This window comes from Bos javanicus, chromosome 15, assembly GCF_032452875.1.
Source record: "Bos javanicus breed banteng chromosome 15, ARS-OSU_banteng_1.0, whole genome shotgun sequence".
NCBI classification, from domain to species: domain Eukaryota; kingdom Metazoa; phylum Chordata; class Mammalia; order Artiodactyla; family Bovidae; genus Bos; species Bos javanicus.
Genome location: NC_083882.1, coordinates 50,516,944 through 50,535,571, shown reverse-complemented (window position 1 = coordinate 50,535,571; position 18,628 = coordinate 50,516,944). Strand labels below are relative to the sequence as shown.

The 18,628-nt window shown below is 35.3% G+C and overlaps 1 protein-coding gene and 1 pseudogene across 1 annotated transcript in view; both read right to left on the bottom strand.

The window, feature by feature from the left end:
* The window catches only part of LOC133226772 (olfactory receptor 51F1-like), a 460,311-nt gene that overhangs the window by 10,784 nt on the left and 430,899 nt on the right, over nt 1–18,628 (bottom strand). The gene's annotated exons all lie outside the window — the stretch shown is intronic.
* On the bottom strand, nt 6,479–7,324 carry LOC133261569 (olfactory receptor 51F2-like; annotated as a pseudogene).

Genomic DNA, 18,628 nt, shown 5'->3' with positions numbered 1-18,628 from the left:
CAAAGAACACCCAGGGCTGATCTCCTTTAGAATGGACTGGTTGGATATCCTTGCAGTCCTAGGGACTCTCAGGAGTCTTCTTCAACACCACAGTTCAAAAGCATCAATTCTTCAGCACTCAGCTTTCTTCACATTCCAACTCTCACATCCATACATAACCACTGGAAAAACCATAACCTTGACTAGATTGACCTTTGTTGGCAAAGTAATGTCTCTGCTTTTGAATATGCTATCTAGGTTGGTCACAATCTTCCTTCCAAGGAGTAAGCGTCTTTTAATTTCTTGGCTGCAGTCACCATCTGCACTGATTTTGGAGCCCCCAAAAATAAAGTCTGACACTGTTTCCCCATCTATTTCCCATGAAGTGATGGGACCAGATGCCATGATCTTAGTTTTCTGAATGTTGAGCTTTAAGCCAACTTTTTCACTCTCCTCTTTCACTTTCATCAAGAGGCTTTTTAGTTCCTCTTCACTTTCTGCCATAAGTTAGATTAGATAATGGTAATATATTTCCCCTGTCTATGATTCTCTGTTCATGGACAGATAGGGCATTTGTACACAAATATAGGATAACACAAAGCCAATCCATCCTGTTTCTTCACTTCTCACTTTTCAAGGAAAAATTCCTGAAGAGGACCATTAAGAGTTTGCATACCCAATAAAAGCAGTATAGTTAAGATATTTCAAAATATTTTACAAAAAAACTACTTGTTTAAATAAATATATAAGATCTTGGACAGCAAGAATATCAAACCAGTCAATCCTAAAGGAAATCAACCCTGAATATTAATTGGAAGGACTGATGCTGAAGTTGAAGCTCAAATACTTTGGTTACCTGATGCGAAGAGCAGACTTGTTAGAAAAGACTCTTATGCTGGGAAAGATTGAGGGCAGGAGGAGAAAGTGATAGCAGAGGATGAGATGCTTAGACAGCATCAGCAACTCAATGGACATGAGTTTGAGCAAACTCTGGGCAATGGTGAAGGACAGAGAAGCCTGGCATGCTGCAGTCCATGGGGCTGCAAAGACACATGACTGAGAACCTGAACAACAACATTGATAAAAATTAAATATTAAGAAAGACGTAATTCAATCAGTACATATAGACTATAGTGTGTGTAGTTGGGAAAGCATTTGTCAAGTAGTAGTTATGAATCTGATATTGTTTAAGAGAAATTCTCCCTGAAGATATAGGGCTTAAGTTAACTTTAACGAGAACAAAGGAAGTCATTGCAAACTAACAGATAATAATTGGAGCAGAATCATCTAGTAAGAATATTCCTTTAGAACAAAAGGACACTGAAAATGAATTGAGGGGTTTTGAGGTGGGTGTATGGTCCATCAGAAAGTCTTATTAAATTTGGATGCATTTCCATTTGGATGGTGTTTGATGACTCTGAACCACCTTCTCTGTTTGAGGTTATGAGCATATAGTCAACCCAGATCAAGAAATCTCTAGGATCAAATAAGTTCCTTTATATTGGTTTTCCCCTAAGTTTTCTGACACCCTATTTTTATCTGTAGAAAGAATGCCTGGATTTTAAAGTATGTATATATTCTTTCTCTCATTCATGTATGCATCCTTTCAAGAAATATGTAAATGATTGACAAAATGCCAAAGTGCAATGAACAGGATTAAAATTAGGCCTAGTGCATAAAGATAGTTTATATGTTACATGGGGAAAAAAAAACTCAGTTTAAGTTAGTTTGATGAGTTTCATGCCAGCTCCTTAAAGAACATGGCATAGCTTCAAACTGAGTGGGAATAACTAGTTACAGGACTTGTACTAAAGAGAGCATTTGAGAAAAAAAAGAGAAATATGTTCAATATAGGCAGCCCCTTGAGGACTTACTTTTTAAAAATGGGTGGAAATTTTGAATTAATAGGCAATGCATAAAAATGTAAAATCCATGGATCTCATTTGAAAGAGAAGGCACACTTTTTCACATTTGACTTTAGAACATGTACTTAATCTCTACATTCCAATGTCAACTTAAAAAATATTCACAATGGAAAGGTGAGAGTTTTGTTTTACTCAGTGGATATTGTTAGGACATCAAGCCAGAGAGGTGGCATCTCAAGTAACCCTGAGGATAACAGTATCTAGTGCACATTTCCAGAATTGTTTTTCTTTTCTTTTTACAGATGCTAAACCCCCACCATATGGAAGAACTTAACTACTTAATTATGATGAACACATTGCCCCCAGATCTATTGGAGCTGGAGGATTGATGTTAACAATTCTAACACCAAACTGTTTCCTCACTACCAACCAACTAGAGTATTGTACACCAGCTGATCCCAGAACCCGTGACACCCCTCCCTCACCTTGCCTTAAAGGTGCTTTCCTGAAGTCCATCAGATATGGGAGTTTGCCTGTTTGAACACACGCTGTCCAGAACCCCTTGCTTAACACCCTGAACTAAATGCTGCACTTTCTTCACCACACGCAGTGAGTGGGCTGTACTGCTCAAAGACAAGGGGACCTAAGTTTGGTTCCATAGCAGAAGCAGGCTCTCAAGCTATAGCTCCTTTAATTATAGTACATAAATTAAGTGACCTCATGGATTGTCCAAGTGTCAAAGCTAGTCTTCTTAACAATAGTGATAATTTTTCATTGTCTCCTATAGGCTAAACAAGTTATATCATTTTACCTCTTTCTTTGAATCATTCTTTCCACTATTCTCTAAGCTTCTTATGTCTTTTTTTCCACTGATATAATGAAAGGGAAACATAGTAGGGCTATTCTAATTCAGGGAACTCTGTTAGTAAAAAATGTGGGCAGGAATGGCTTTCCCTTTCTTAATTCTGTGGTTCTTAAACTACCCTTAGTTGTTCTTGCACTAAAACTAATGAGCAAATGATAAATCACTCATCTTGGAAAAATACATTTATGTCTCTTTCTTCCCCATGGTGAATCTTTAAGAATTCTTAAATTCTTAAAGAATCCTTGAAACCTAAGCATCCTTGTAACCAGACCACCAAGACCCTGTAAATAGATTGCCCCGTCACAAAGCTTCACATCCAGCACAGTCACAAATACATAGTATATTATCAGCTCCTTTTTACAGATGAAAACATTGAGACTAAGATTATGAAACCAAGGCTCAGCACAATCATGTTACTTTCTCACATTTATCCACATGGAAAATCCAGGACTTGAACTGTGTTCTCTCTGATTTCACTCTGTTCTCTTCACTTCTTATTTTAAAAAGAACTTAATGAAACATGTGGAATAATGAACACATGTTCATGACTGCAGTCACTATCTTAATAACTATGTTGAACAACACAGCAACTGTTTTTAAATTGATATATATGAATATAATATACTAATCTCTTGAATATGTACTACCAAATGCACCAATTTCTTTTGAACTTTGGCTTTATAAACTATCTGAAAATTACATAGTTCCTCATATATTTAGAAAAGACTTCAGTGCATTGAAACATTGACCTCATGCAAAGAAGACTTCTTGAGTGTGGAAAGGGAGGTCATTTGACCCTTTGAAAGCCATCCCAGGCAGCAGCAGTCTCTTAGAGAGAGAGAGACTCTCAAACTCAGAAAACTACTGGCAAAAAGGTCTCTGTCCTAAGGCTTAGGAAACAGTTCCTGAGCAGTCCTGCCCCCTTAAACCATCTCCAAAGTTCTCTTTTGTTAGAACTCATAGGCATTTTTCAGGAATGAGAGAACTCTCAGATCTGAGAAAGAGTTTATAAAGAGTCCAGGAGCTTCCTGGGAAAGCCATTTACCTAGCAGAAAAACCACCAATTCCTAAGAGAGAACTCCATCCAGCTGTGTCCTTCTAACACTTTTGCCCCAAACAACTGACTGTGGAGGGCAATTCATTTCAGTCTAACTTTTTTTTCCTTCCTCCAAAGAGAATCCTGAATGGATTATGATTGTAGTTCTCAGTCAAAAGCAATATTACCCCTGTACAATTTACAAGACAGTAACTCAGCTAACAAGCTTTTGAAAACATGATCCACATCGTAAGTCATCAGGGAAATGAAAATAAGACAGTAATAAGATACCACTGCACATCTGTTAGAAATGCCAAACTCCTTAACCCTCAAATCTTTGTGAGAATTTGAAGCCACAGGAACTCTCATTCATTGCTGATGGGAATGCAAAATGGTACAGCCCCTTTAGAAGACACCTTGGTGGTTTCTTACAAAACTAAACAAACATACTCACACCAGGCAATCCAGCAGTTGTACGCCTTAGTATATACCCAGAAGGATTGAAAACCTATGTCTGTACAAAGATTTGTTACATTGGTTTTTTTCATTTCTATGCAAGGACTGGTATGATAGTTCCTTGACTTTTTGTATCCTTGTAAAAGTTTGTTAAAAGTAAATTTGTGAGTAGAACATCCAAAACAAACCACCTGTTCTATGCCCAGGCTCACTCGTGATCACCACACAACCCCGCACCCAGCTATGAAATCTATCAGCCTCCAACATCAAGTGCATGGATTTTGTACATTTCTAAGAAAATTTTACCTTTCTTTTTAATATGTCATTACTTATTTCATAAAGCACTTGAAGTATCTATCACATACCCAGGTTTTGAGCTGGTAATGCAGGAAATGGAACTGAGTCCATGCAAGCCACTTTTGCTGTGTTGATCAGTCACAGTACCTTCTTCATATGCTGCACAAAATTTTTTTTTTTTTTGCTTTTCAGTTGTATTCTTACGTTTTCTGAAATAATAAAACATAGTATGCCAAAATTGTTGCCTTTTTTCTTCCAGCTTCAATAATAAAATGTGTTCACAAAAGTTCCCAATTTTGAGAAGTATTTTTTAATGCATGCTGGTATGATAGCTGTCACAGTACAATCTAACAGAATTGTGGATGAGGTTAAGACAACTAAGCACCACTGGAACCATCTTATGGAAAAAACAAAGGAACCTTTTGTCAAACCCAATGCTTTGTGTCTCTGTAGATTTGCCTACTTTAGACACTTCATATAAATTGAGTAATATTCTGGGTAGTCTTTTGGTACTATTTTTTTCAATTAGCATAATATTTTCAAGATTCATCTATCTTGTGGCAAGTGTAAATGCTTCACTCTGCCTAGTGGTCAAATAATGTTCCATTGTATAAATCTATTGTGTTATATATAAGCATTTTTCAGTTGAGGGACATCTGAGTGGCAGAAACATTTGTTAACACTGTTTTTTCCTCATTGAACTTTGTCCATATCTGTGTCAAAAATCAACTGAAAAGAAATGTGAGCTTTTGTTTCTATATTCTCAATTCTATTTCATTAAACTATATGTCTATCCTATGCCAGTATTAGACCACCTTGATTACTGTAACCGTATAGCACATTGTGAAATTGTTTAGTGTGACTCTTCCAACTTTGCTGCCTTTTTATGGTTTTTGCTATTCTGGGTGCCTTAAAATTTCATATGTATTTTGAGACCAGTTTGTCAATTTATGTAAAGAAACAAACTTGAATTTTAGTAAGGATTTTATTACAACTTAAGAATCAATTTGGGAAATATAGCCATATTCAGTCTCTAAATTCATAACCATTGTATCTTTTAATTTATTTTTTATTTTTATTTATATTTATAAAATTAAATATTTATAATTTTATTTATTTAAATAAATTTACAATAAATAAATTGTAAATCACTGTAAATTTATTAATTTTAATTAATTTTTAATTAATTAAAAATTTATTAATTTCTTTGAGCAGTGCTTTTGTCTACAATGTTTTCAGTAAATAAGTTTTGTACCTCCTTGGGTAAAATTATATCCAAGTATTTTTATTTTTTTTTATTCTATCGTAAGTGAAGTTACTCCTTAATTTCAAATTTGAGTTGTTCTTTGTTAGTGTATAGAAATACAATGGATTTTTAACATATTGATCTTGTTTTATTGAACTTTATTGATGTGATTTATTAGTTTTAATAAGTTTTAGAATAGATTTCTTGGGATCTTTTCAACAAAAATATCAGATCATACGCAACAATGTGGATGGACTTGGAGGGCTATGCTAAATGAAATAAGTCAGAGAGAGAAAGACAAACACTGTATGATATCACTTAAATGCAGAATCCAAAAATACAACAAGTTAGTGAATATGATAAAAAAAGAAACAGACTTACACATATAGAGAACAAACTAGTGTTCACCACTGGGCAAAGGGAAGGGATGAGGGGCAATATAAGGTTAGGGGAGTAAAAGGTACAAGCTATTATATATGAAATAAGCTACAAGAATATACTGTGCAACATGGGGAAATAGTAAATATTTTATAACAACAATAAATGGAGTATAAGCTTTAAAAATTGTAAATCACTGTATCATACACCTGTAACTTTTATAATATTGTACAACTATATTTCAATTAAAATAAATAAATAAATAAAATTTAAACACTAAAAAATGTAAATTTCCACCAAACTACATCCCAACCCCACCCACCCAACCTTCTACTTTTTTTGCTTTCGAGTTACAGATAGAAGAGATGATATTAAGTAAACTAGGTTTTAGAAGTCATAGCTAAGGAGCAGCTTTTATTGCAGAGTTGTTAGAGTCAAACTCAAATCCCTTGGGAAAATGGACTTTTTTAATGGTCCTAATGATCTGTTTGGTTTTCACACTGTAGATAATAGGATTCATCACTGGTGGAATAAGCAATACACATTGGCCATAAGAGTGTGTGCATAAGGAGGTGCCTTTTCCCCAAATCTATGGACAAAGGACAAGCTAATGCGAGGGATGTAGAAGATGGCAACGGCCCCTATGAGGTAGATACATGTCTTAAAGGCTTTATGCTTCTCTGGGGAAGTAATGCTCAGCTTAGCCTTAATAATCAAGACATAGGAGAGAAAAATAAAGATGGAGTCCACTCCTGCAGTAACTATGAGGACAGTAAGTCCTTAAATACCGTTGATCTTATTATCAGAACATGAGAGCTGGATTATATCAGGATGGAAGCAATAAGAATAATGGAGCACATGGATTTTCAGAAGGATAGATATTTAAGAAGTAGGGCCATAGGCATTAGGATCACTGTGCCTCTGACTAGGATGGCAAACCATACTTTGATAATTTGATAATTCTGGAATCAATCAGAATAGCAGCATATCTCAGTGGGTTACAAATAGCAACGAAGGATCAAAGGCCATTGCCTGGAGCGTTGAAGGCTCCATGACAGTAAAAGTTGAAAGAAGAATGTCTGGGCAATGCAGGCATTGAAACTGATCTGTCTTGCGTTGAACCAGAATATGCCCAGCATGGTGACTAGTGTTGAAATACACAGTCCCAGGTCGGTGGGAGACTTGACTCGGAGATGATGACAAATAGAATTACATCATTCCCAGGTAAGGCAGTTATGCAGAGACAGCAAAAAAGAATGGAAAACCAGGCATGGGCAGCTTCTAGTCCTGGAACTCCCGTCAGTAAAAAGATCAGAGGAGAGGAAGCAATGTTAGGAAAAGGTGACATTTATACGATGGATGAATAATAGTGTTGAAATAAAACATCCTATAATGATAAATGAAAACACCATTCAGTAAATTCATTATGATTTTTATTAACTGAAGTTATATAAATCAAATTGGAGATTTTCCTCTGGACCTTATCTCCACTTCTTTGCTCCCTAGTTTTTAGTCTTTCTTTGCTGTACTGAACTTCTCCTCCATAATCCTTGTCTCCTGATTTGTAATAGAGAAGAGGTCATTTTAAATAATATCTCAAGAGTACTTTTTGTCATTTTCCACTTTGATCCTAAGTGTTTTTTCCTCCTTTCTTTGTACTCCCCTCATAAAGGAGAATTGGATCAAGATAATCTGAAAATACCAAGAAGTTAATGGAGACCTCAAAGTAATAATAGATTATAAAAGAAAGATGTATTACTTAATAAAAATAAATCATATGCTAGAATATTTGTATTAATTCTAGTGCATTCTTGTGAAACTTTATCATACATTTAAAAATATATAGACTTTCTGGGAAGCAATTTTTTTAAGGAAATACTTTTATACATGTTGAAATATCCTATTTATTATTTCTTGGTCAATGGATCTTACCCCTGCCTTGATTGGGTGGTTTCTAATCTAGAGTTACCTTTCTGATCTTGATTTTTTTCCTTTTATGTCTATTGTCATTGTAGTTGTGTTGAAACCTAACTGGTAAAGATAATTCTCTGTGATATTGCATTTAGCAATTACTCCTTTCAGAGGCAACTGTATTAAATTTCAGGGTTAAGAGTAAGGTGTGCAGATACCTGGTATTAGATACTCCCTCTTCAGCCTAGTCTTATTGCAATTATTGCCACCCTTTACTTGCCTACAGTCTCAGAACAATACCCTTACAGAGCCTGGCTTCCTCAAAGTAATAACATATTTGAACTTCCAGTTCCACCAGTAGATTACTTTGTTATGTAAGTTATGTCCTGAATTTTTTTTTTTTTTCCTTTCTCATATTGACTTAACTCTGATCTAGTCCCCTTATGTACTGCAAACTCTTGCTAAGATCCTCACTAAGCCCATCTGGTGGTGCTGTATATATTCTTAGTTTTCTTCTCTTTGCCTCTTGAAGATTGGATGACTTCCTCATAGTCCCAGTCATTGACTGGAATTCCATTGGTCACTCATGAATATTGGAAACATGATTCTCAAACCACTTAATTTGGAGAATATACTCCTATAGCTGTGTTATGCCTACATGATTTTACTTCTTTAGTGATTGAAACAATTTGGCTCCAACTCTTAGTTTGAGATGCCTCTTGGGACTACTTTTATTTTTAATCCCCAGCTATTACTGCTATCCAGTCTCAAATTTTATTCCTATTCTTATAGGCTACTGAGATCCTAACATATCTTACATCTAAGGCTGCTCAGTTTTTGTTCAGAATAGCCACATCTTTGGTCTTGTCATTTGATGTTAATATATTAAGGTGATTGAATTAGTCATCTCCGTGATTGTTTTCTTATTCTATGTGGTTGCAATTTAAAAAGACTTCACTGATACATGGTTATGGACACTATTTAGTATCTTAAATATATGAGAGATTCTAAAAGGGATCCACATACAGAAAAATTCAAGTGCATGTTTTATTGATTATGGAATGGCTACTGTCATGATATAAACTGATTAATATTCTATTAATTTTAAATTATTTAATGGAAAGGTGTATTAAGTAAAATTAAATCAATTTCTCACTCAGCTTTCTGGCATCATGAAAAATTAATATGCAAAAATTTTGAAATCAGGGGACAGAATATTCTTGATAATATTGGTAAACTGGAGATGTTAATAGTTAAGAGTTATTTTGAAAGGAAGTTAAGACCTATCATTCATAGAATTCCACAGTATGTCAGGCCTGTTATTTAGCTCTTTAAGTGAAGAATCTTATTTAATTTGAAAATCATATTGTTTTTAAGACTCAGACTTTTCATCCAGGAAAGTAAAAATTAGAGAAATAAATTTTATAATATTTCATACAATGGAAAAGCTAGGCTTTGAATTCCATCTTGGTATATTCAAAATTTGTTAAAGTCCACCATGGTACATACCAATGCTTCTCGATGGTGGTAAAATTGGTAGAATAACATTAAATAAATAAACTTTTATGTTACATATATATGCGGATTACTAAAATGTCAATTATTCATGTGATTTTTTTCTTCAACAGCCATATGCTGTCATCTTTCTTTGTCTCTAACTAATTGTGTAAATGCATAGACATTAGCATTTCAAGCACTTGGTGCTTTTATAGCTTTTTTGGTGTGTGTTCTGATTTCTATTGTTCTACTTAAAACTTATTTCCTTATCAACATTCAAGGGAGATGAAAAAGCATTATTTGCTCACATGCTAAATTATTAAGATGACTGGTAAGATTAACATTGTATTATGAGACCTGCTGGAATCATAGATTTGAGCTAAAATACTAAAAATTAGTCCTATTCATTTCCATAGTCACTGCTGGCATATTTAACCTAAGTTAAGTGACTTCAAATGCATCTCTTTGATATCAGTCTGGCTTGAATATCTTGATCTCTTGAAGAGTATTATAGTCTGTTATTCTGAATGGAACAATATTGTTACAAGGAAGATACTAATGAAACTTTCATGCTCTACTACTAATAAATCACTATTGGTTTTTGATAAATTATTTATCTCTTTGAAGTTCAACACTAGGATTTGAGCATATGACTCCAGATATCCCATAGTCAATATTTTCACTTAAAGAAATCAAATCTCACTTTTCATGGCAGAATTATATATTGATGACTGAAATTCAGCTCTTTGGGCTATTTGAATTCTCCATGTTCAGTACCATGAATAATATATTTTAGATATCTTTTCTAAGGACTCCTAGTCAGTTTTCAAATTGACCACATAACTTGGATTACTTTTTGATTTTCAGAATTTCATTGTTTATAAATTTTTCAGAATGGAGATTCAGTACATTGGAAAGAATATCTGTTCTTTATTTCTAAGCTGCATGAAAACAATAAAATAGCATTTTTTGTAACGGTAACGGAATATAGCCGATTAACAATGTTGTGATAGTTTCAGGAGCACATCGTATGGTAAATTCTTAAATCAAAGGCAATTCTACAACATCTTTCGTTTGCATGGCTATTATAATTTCCTCTTAAAAATATTTCCCCTGAAGAAGCCAAATCTCTTACAGCAAAATGAGTCCACATAAACCTTCCAACATTAATACACAGCCATGTCTCTCTGATGCCCTTGTACTTACATCAAGTGAAGAGGGTGAGGAGGAGACAGGGCTGTGTGATCTCCTTCAGTTCCCAGAGTAGAGGTTCTCTATGAAGAACCCACTCTCAGGAGACTCATTTACCCATCAGAAAACCCTATTCCTAAGGGATCTTTCTGGCCAGTTGTATTTGCTTGTTTTGCCGCCTTTGTTCTTCAGAGTCACTCTGCATGCCTAAATTGGCTTGCTCTCCCACAGTGTTTAGTGTACTATGATTGCTGAGGTTGTTTTCTTTTTGACTTACGATGGTTCATATAGAAATTATATGACAGGAAAATATAAAACCAATACAATATTGTAAAGTAAAAAAAATTAAAAAAAGCAAAAAAATAAAAATAAAAAATAAACTAGTATTTTTTTTTTTTTTTTTTTATTCTTCCAATTTTATTTTATTTTTAAACTTTACATAATTGTATTAGTTTTGCCAAATATCAAAATGAATCCTCCACAGGTATACATGTGTTCCCCATCCCGAACCCTCCTCCCTCCTCCCTCCCCATACCATCCCTCTGGGCCGTCCCAGTGCACCAGCCCCAAGCATGCAGCATCATGCATCGAACCTGGACTGGCAACTCGTTTCCTACATGATATTTTACATGTTTCATTGCCATTCTCCCACATCTTCCCACCCTCTCCCTCTCCCATAGAGTCCATAAGACTGTTCTATACATCAGTGTCTCTTTTGCTGTCTCGTACATCGGGTTATTGTTACCATCTTTCTAAATTCCATATATATGCGTTAGTATACTGTATTTATGTTTTTCCTTCTGGCTTACTTCACTCTGTATAATAGGCTCCAGTTTCATCCACCTCATTAGAACTGATTCAAATGTATTCTTTTTAATGGCTGAGTAATACTCCATTGTGTATATGTACCACAGCTTTCTTTATCCATTCATCTGCTGATGGACATCTAGGTTGCTTCCACGTCTTGGCTATTATAAACAGTGCTGCGATGAACATTGGGGTACACGTGTCTCTTTCCCTTCTGGTTTCCTCAGTGTGTATGCCCAGCAGTGGGGTTGCTGGATCATAAGGCAGTTCTATTTCCAGTTTTTTAAGGAATCTCCACACTGTTCTCCATAGTGGCTGTACTAGTTCGCATTCCCACCAACAGTGTAAGAGGGTTCCCTTTTCTCCACACCCTCTCCAGCATTTATTATTTGTAGACTTTTGGATCGCAGCCATTCTGACTGGTGTGAAATGGTACCTCATAGTGGTTTTGATTTGCATTTCTCTGATAATGAGTGATGTTGAGCATCTTTTCATGTGTTTGTTAGCCATCTGTATGTCTTTTTTGGAGAAATGTCTATTTAGTTCTTTGGCCCATTTTTTGATTGGGTCATTTATTTTTCTGGAGTTGAGCTGTAGGAGTAGCTTGTATATTTTTGAGATTAGTTGTTTGTCAGTTGCTTCATTTGCTATTATTTTCTCCCATTCTGAAGGCTGTCTTTTCACCTTGCTAATAGTTTCCTTTGATGTGCAGAAGCTTTTAAGGTTAATTAGGTCCCATTTGTTTATTTTTGCTTTTATTTCCAATATTCTGGGAGGTGGGTCATAGAGGATCCTGCTGTGATGTATGTCGGAGAGTGTTTTGCCTATGTTCTCCTCTAGGAGTTTTATAGTTTCTGGTCTTACGTTTAGATCTTTAATCCATTTTGAGTTTATTTTGGTGTATGGTGTTAGAAAGTGGTCCAGTTTCATTCTTTTACAAGTGGTTGACCAGATTTCCCAGCACCACTTGTTTAAGAGATTGTCTTTAATCCATTGTATATTCTTGCCTCCTTTGTCGAAGATAAGGTGTCCATATGTGCGTGGATTTATCTCTGGGCTTTCTATTTTATTCCATTGATCAATATTTCTGTCTTTGTGCCAGTACCATACTGTCTTGATAACTGTGGCTTTGTAGTAGAGCCTGAAGTCAGGTAAGTTGATTCCTCCAGTTCCATTCTTCTTTCTCAGGATCGCTTTGGCTATTCGAGGTTTTTTGTATTTCCATACAAATTGTGAAATTATTTGTTCTAGCTCTGTGAAGAATACTGTTGGTAGCTTGATAGGGATTGCGTTGAATCTATAAATTGCTTTGGGTAGTATACTCATTTTCACTATATTGATTCTTCCAATCCATGAACATGGTATATTTCTCCATCTATTAGTGTCCTCTTTGATTTCTTTCACCAGTGTTTTATAGTTTTCTATATATAGGTCTTTAGTTTCTTTAGGTAGATATATTCCTAAGTATTTTATTCTTTCCGTTGCAATGGTGAATGGAATTGTTTCCTTAATTTCTCTTTCTGTGTTCTCATTATTAGTGTATAGGAATGCAAGGGATTTCTGTGTGTTGATTTTATATCCTGCAACTTTACTGTAGTCATTGATTATTTCCAGTAATTTTCTGGTGGACTCTTTAGGGTTTTCTATGTAGAGGATCATGTCATCTGCAAATAGTGAGAGTTTTACTTCTTCTTTTCCAATTTGGATTCCTTTTATTTCTTTTTCTGCTCTGATTGCTGTGGCCAAAACTTCCAAAACTATGTTGAATAGTAATGGTGAAAGTGGGCACCCTTGTCTTGTTCCTGACTTTAGAGGAAATGCTTTCAATTTTTCACCATTGAGGATAATGTTTGCAGTGGGTTTGTCATATATAGCTTTTATTATGTTGAGGTATGTTCCTTCTATTCCTGCTTTCTGGAGAGTTTTTATCATAAATGGATGTTGAATTTTGTCAAAGGCTTTCTCTGCATCTATTGAGATAATCATGGTTTTTATTTTTCAATTTGTTAATGTGGTGTATTACATTGATTGATTTGCGGATATTGAAGAATCCTTGCATCCCTGGGATAAAGCCCACTTGATCATGGTGTATGATCTTTTTAATGTGTTGTTGGATTCTGATTGCTAGAATTTTGTTAAGGATTTTTGTATCTATGTTCATCAGTGATATTGGCCTGTAGTTTTCTTTTTTTGTGGGATCTTTGTCAGGTTTTGGTATTAGGGTGATGGTGGCCTCATAGAATGAGTTTGGAAGTTTACCTTCCTCTGCAATTTTCTGGAAGAGTTTGAGCAGGATAGGTGTTAGCTCTTCTCTAAATTTTTGGTAGAATTCAGCTGTGAAGCCGTCTGGACCGGGGCTTTTGTTTGCTGGAAGATTTTTGATTACAGTTTCAATTTCCATGCTTGTGATGGGTCTGTTAAGATTTTCTATTTCTTCCTGGTCCAGTTTTGGAAAGTTGTACTTTTCTAAGAATTTGTCCATTTCTTCCACGTTGTCCATTTTATTGGCATATAATTGTTGATAGTAGTCTCCTATGATCCTTTGTATTTCTGTGTTGTCTTAGTATTTTAAAATAAATAAATAAATGTAATGTTCTGAAGGTTCAAAAAAATATTGAATAAACATGAAAAGTCTGTAAATACAGTTTCCATGCATGTTTTGGAGAAGAAAAAATATCATCCTCCTATACTAGGATTTTCAGAGAAGGCAATGGCACCCCACTCCAGTACTCTTGCCTGGAAAATCCCATGGATGGAGGAGCCTGGTAGGTTGCAGTCCATGGGGTCGCTAAGAGTCGGGCATGACTGAGCAACTTCACTTTCACTTTTCACTTTTATGCATTGGAGAAGGAAATGGCAACCCACTCCAGTATTCTTGCCTGGAGGATCCCAGGGACAGAGGAGCCTAGTGGGCTGCCATCAATGGGGTCACACAGAGTCAGACACGACTGAAGCGACTTAGCAGGAGCATACTAGGATTTTAGATCCAGTTATTCCACAGACAGGGCTTCCCCAGTGGCTCCGTGGTAAAGAATCAGCCTGGAATGCAGGATACTCAGGAGACTCGGGTTTTACCCCTAGGTCGTATGATCCCCTGGAGGAGGGCATGGCAACCTGCTCCAGTATTCTTGCCTGGAGAATCCCAAGGATGGAGGAGCCTGGTTGGCTACTGTCTATAGGGTTGTACAGAGTCAGACATGACTTAAGCGACTTATCACATAGCACACATTTCACATAGAGAAAGATTTAAATTTTCCTTCACAGGTAGACATCAAAACAAATAAATTTAGCTTGGAGAGAACAAATATACCACAGATATTGTACAACACCTTGTTGTATCCTGTTATGTCTCAGTGGCTCCCCAAACTGGCTAACTTTTAGATATACCTGAGGAATCTTATTATAGATACAGATTCTTAAGGCAAAACTGGTAAAATAATATATTCTGGAGGGGGGTTGAAGGAGGGTGAATTTGTGTAGACTTAAGAAAAAATTTTTTTGAAGTCTTTATTGACTTTGTTGCAACATTGCTTCTGTTTTATGTTTTTAGTTTTCTGTCCATGAGGCAGGTGGCAGCTTAGCTCCCTGACCAGGGATCAAGCACAGATCCCCTGCATTGGAAGGCAAAGTCCTAACCACTGGAGCCAGAGAAATCCCTAGATTTTGATTATTTTAGAGCAGTTTTAGTTTCATGTTAAAATTAAGTGAAGGACCTCCATCGTGGCTCAGTGGTAAAGAATCCTTCCACCAATGCAGGAGACGGGGGTTCCATCTGTGGTCCGGGAAGATCCCACAAGCTGCAGAGCCACTAAGCCCATGCACCACAACTACTGAGTCTGTGCTCTGGAGCCCAGGAACCACAACTACTGAAGCCCACGCAATGTAGAGACTGTGCCGCTCAACAAGAGAAGCCACCACAGTGAGAAGCCCAGGCACCACAAGGAGAGAGTAGCCCCTGCTTGCTCCAACTAGAGAAAAGCCCACACAGCAAGGAAGATCCAGCACAGCTGAAAAGAAGTTTCAACAATTAGTTTTAAAAATTAAGTGGAAATTACACAACGCCATATACAACCCACTCCAACACATGCACAGCCTCCCCCACCCTCAACATCCCTCGCCAAAGTGATATATTTGTTGCAATCAATAAACCAACACTGACATACCATTATCATTCAATGTTCATAGTTTACATTAGGATTCATTCTTGGTGTGGTTCATGGTACATATTTTGACAAATGTATAATGACATGTATTCACCATCATAGTATCTAATTGCCCTAAAAGTTCTCTCTGCTCCTTCCCTCTCCCTAAGTTCTTGTCTCCATGGTTTTACCTTTTGCCAAAATGTCATATAGTTGAAATTATATAATACGTAGCCTTTTCAGATTGATTGCTTTCACTTTATAGTATCCATTTAAGGTTCGTCAATGTCTTTTGTGGCTTGATAGCTCTTCTTAGCAACCACTGTGTGGATGAACCAGGGATCTGTATTTTTAATAAGATGCCCATCCATCAATATGTATCAAGCCTATATTACAATCTTGGAGAATATATTACAGACAAGAGGTATTTTCTTTAAAATTTGAATGTCAGTTAAAATTGTATATAGTGGATACAACATTCCCATTGAATTATTAATTCAATTAATATGCCACATTATTACTTCTCATTTTAACTTGCTCCTATCATTTTTGTTTTGCTTGTTCCTATTGACTTCTGTATCATGGTTTATGATTTCATACCATGGTTATAATAAAGTAAAATTGCTATTTAAAGGTCTTTGTAAATTGAGTTAGTCAATGTTTATGTCTTTTACTAAGTCTCCTGGAAAGCAGGAACATCTATAATAAGCATTTTAATGCAATTACATCTTTGCAAATTATATTCCTTACTAAGCAATAGCTCACTTAAAGTAAGAAGCTAATCTTGTTCACATTTATAGCCTCAATATCCATCCTAAAGTCTGTTTTATTAAAGACACTAGGTGCATGGTACTACTGGAAAATGAATAAGAATGTAATTTGGGATGGCCATGTCCTTAGTTTTATTTGTTCTACTTTTGTGGCTGCAAAACTCTGAGCTGGTGATATCTCAGATGGCATAGCGTGCCACTGTCTTATCATCATCTGTGAAGAAGTGAGAGAGTGAAGTAGAGTGGGACTGATAAGACTAGCAAATCCAAATTTCGATATTTGGCAAAACTAATACAATATTGTAAAGTTTAAAAATAAAATTAAAAAATTAAAAAAAAAAACCCAAAAAACTCAACATTCAAAAACTTAAAAAAAAAAAAAAGACTAGCAAATCCAGGGCATTACTTGGCAATGAGCTAGAATAATTGACGGAGGGTATTTAATTGAGTCTGGGGAGATAAATCTTCGAGAGAGCATTTCAAAGCATTTCTATGTCTATACAAAGTAGCAGTTCAGTGCTAATTTACCAAATAGATACTACAAACATATACAGAAATAGACAATGAGGTTTGAAACCACACTGAGCTAATCCCTAGGAATGTGTTGAATAGGAGATATGAAGGAAGAGTGAAAGAGAGGAATTCTGGGCAAGGGCAAATTTCTCTACTTGGTTTTATGTAGTTCTTGAAATAACAGGCAGAACATCCCTAGGAAAATACTGTCTGAAATACAAATGAAAAAAATTGCTTTACATTTTATTTCTTCTAAGTTTATGAGTACACATGCATAAACAACAAAGGATAAAAATAAAATTCATACAGTGGTTACCTACGGGGAAGGTGCAATGATTGAACTTGAGGGACTATATCAAGGAGGACTTTGGCTTTTTCTATAACATCTTTTATTAGTGGCAATATATTTATTATTATTTCTTGTATAACTAAAATTTAATTCAAAAGCCATTTTCAAAGCTTTTTTCTGACTACTTGACAGCAAACAGGAGGAAAAGGGACAATGTTAGAGGTCTATAAACTTAAAAGGAAGCCAAGATTTAGTGTAGAAAGTTAAGTGTTGGAGATGAAAGAGATATTTTGGTATTAGAACAGTCAAGAAATACAGATTCATAGCATGCAGAAGCAAAAGGAAAGTGAGCATTTGAAGATGGTTTATAAGTTTTTATCTCTGGCACTGGAAAAAATTTCCAAACTTACCTAATAGCAGCAGTTCTGGAAAACACATTCAATTTTTTAAAAATGGCTTAAATTATTTTTAGTCATATTGAGCTTTATGGAAACTGGGATAAGTTCCTGAGAGTGCAATCTCAAGTTCCAAAGTAACCCTTTCTCTATATGATTGAGAAATTCAGAACTGATCAATTACTAGATAACACAGGCAGAAAAACTGGGATAAGTTATAAGAGCGATTTCTTGTGCTATACTTGCCAAACATTGAATTGAAACCTTATCACTGGAATTGTTCAGAAGGACAATTTGATAGTCTATTATGTTCAGTCCAACTCAACAACTATCACTATGTCTGCTCTGTGAGAGACGTTTTGCTATGTGGTGTAGAAGTTTCAAAGAAAATCAAGGCATTTTTTTTTTTTCATTTAAGGAATTTATAGTCTTGTGGAAAGGATAATAATTATATACAAATGTATAGTCAAAACTTTTAAAGACAAAAAGTGTACAGATAAAGCACTTAAAAGGTAAGTTATGGGAAGGAGAGATCAGATGTCACCGAAAAAATCATGAAAAACTTAATGAAGAAGATATTTAATGAGGAGTCTTGAGATATCAGTAGAGTTTCAAGTTGGAGCTATAGGTGTCAGGATTGAAGTGGAGTCAACAGTAAAACACACCATTAGGAAAGTTTCATGTACATGATGGAGCATTTAGCAGACTGATTTTCTTAGAATTGCAGAATATGTGAAGAGATAAAAAGATGGACTTTCAACTTTATAGCAAAATTGAACCAGAATTGTGGAGGAATTCATCACAGACAGGAATTTCTTCTTCATTTAGTTAGTGTATGATGAATAACCATGAAAGAGATGTTTGTTGGTTTGTTTTTAAATTTTAATACAAATTGATTCAGCTATTTGGAAAATTATCTCAAAATGAATGATGGGTGTTTTGGGGCAAAAATATGATTAGAGAAAGGAATTTGTTTAGTCATCTGTAATTA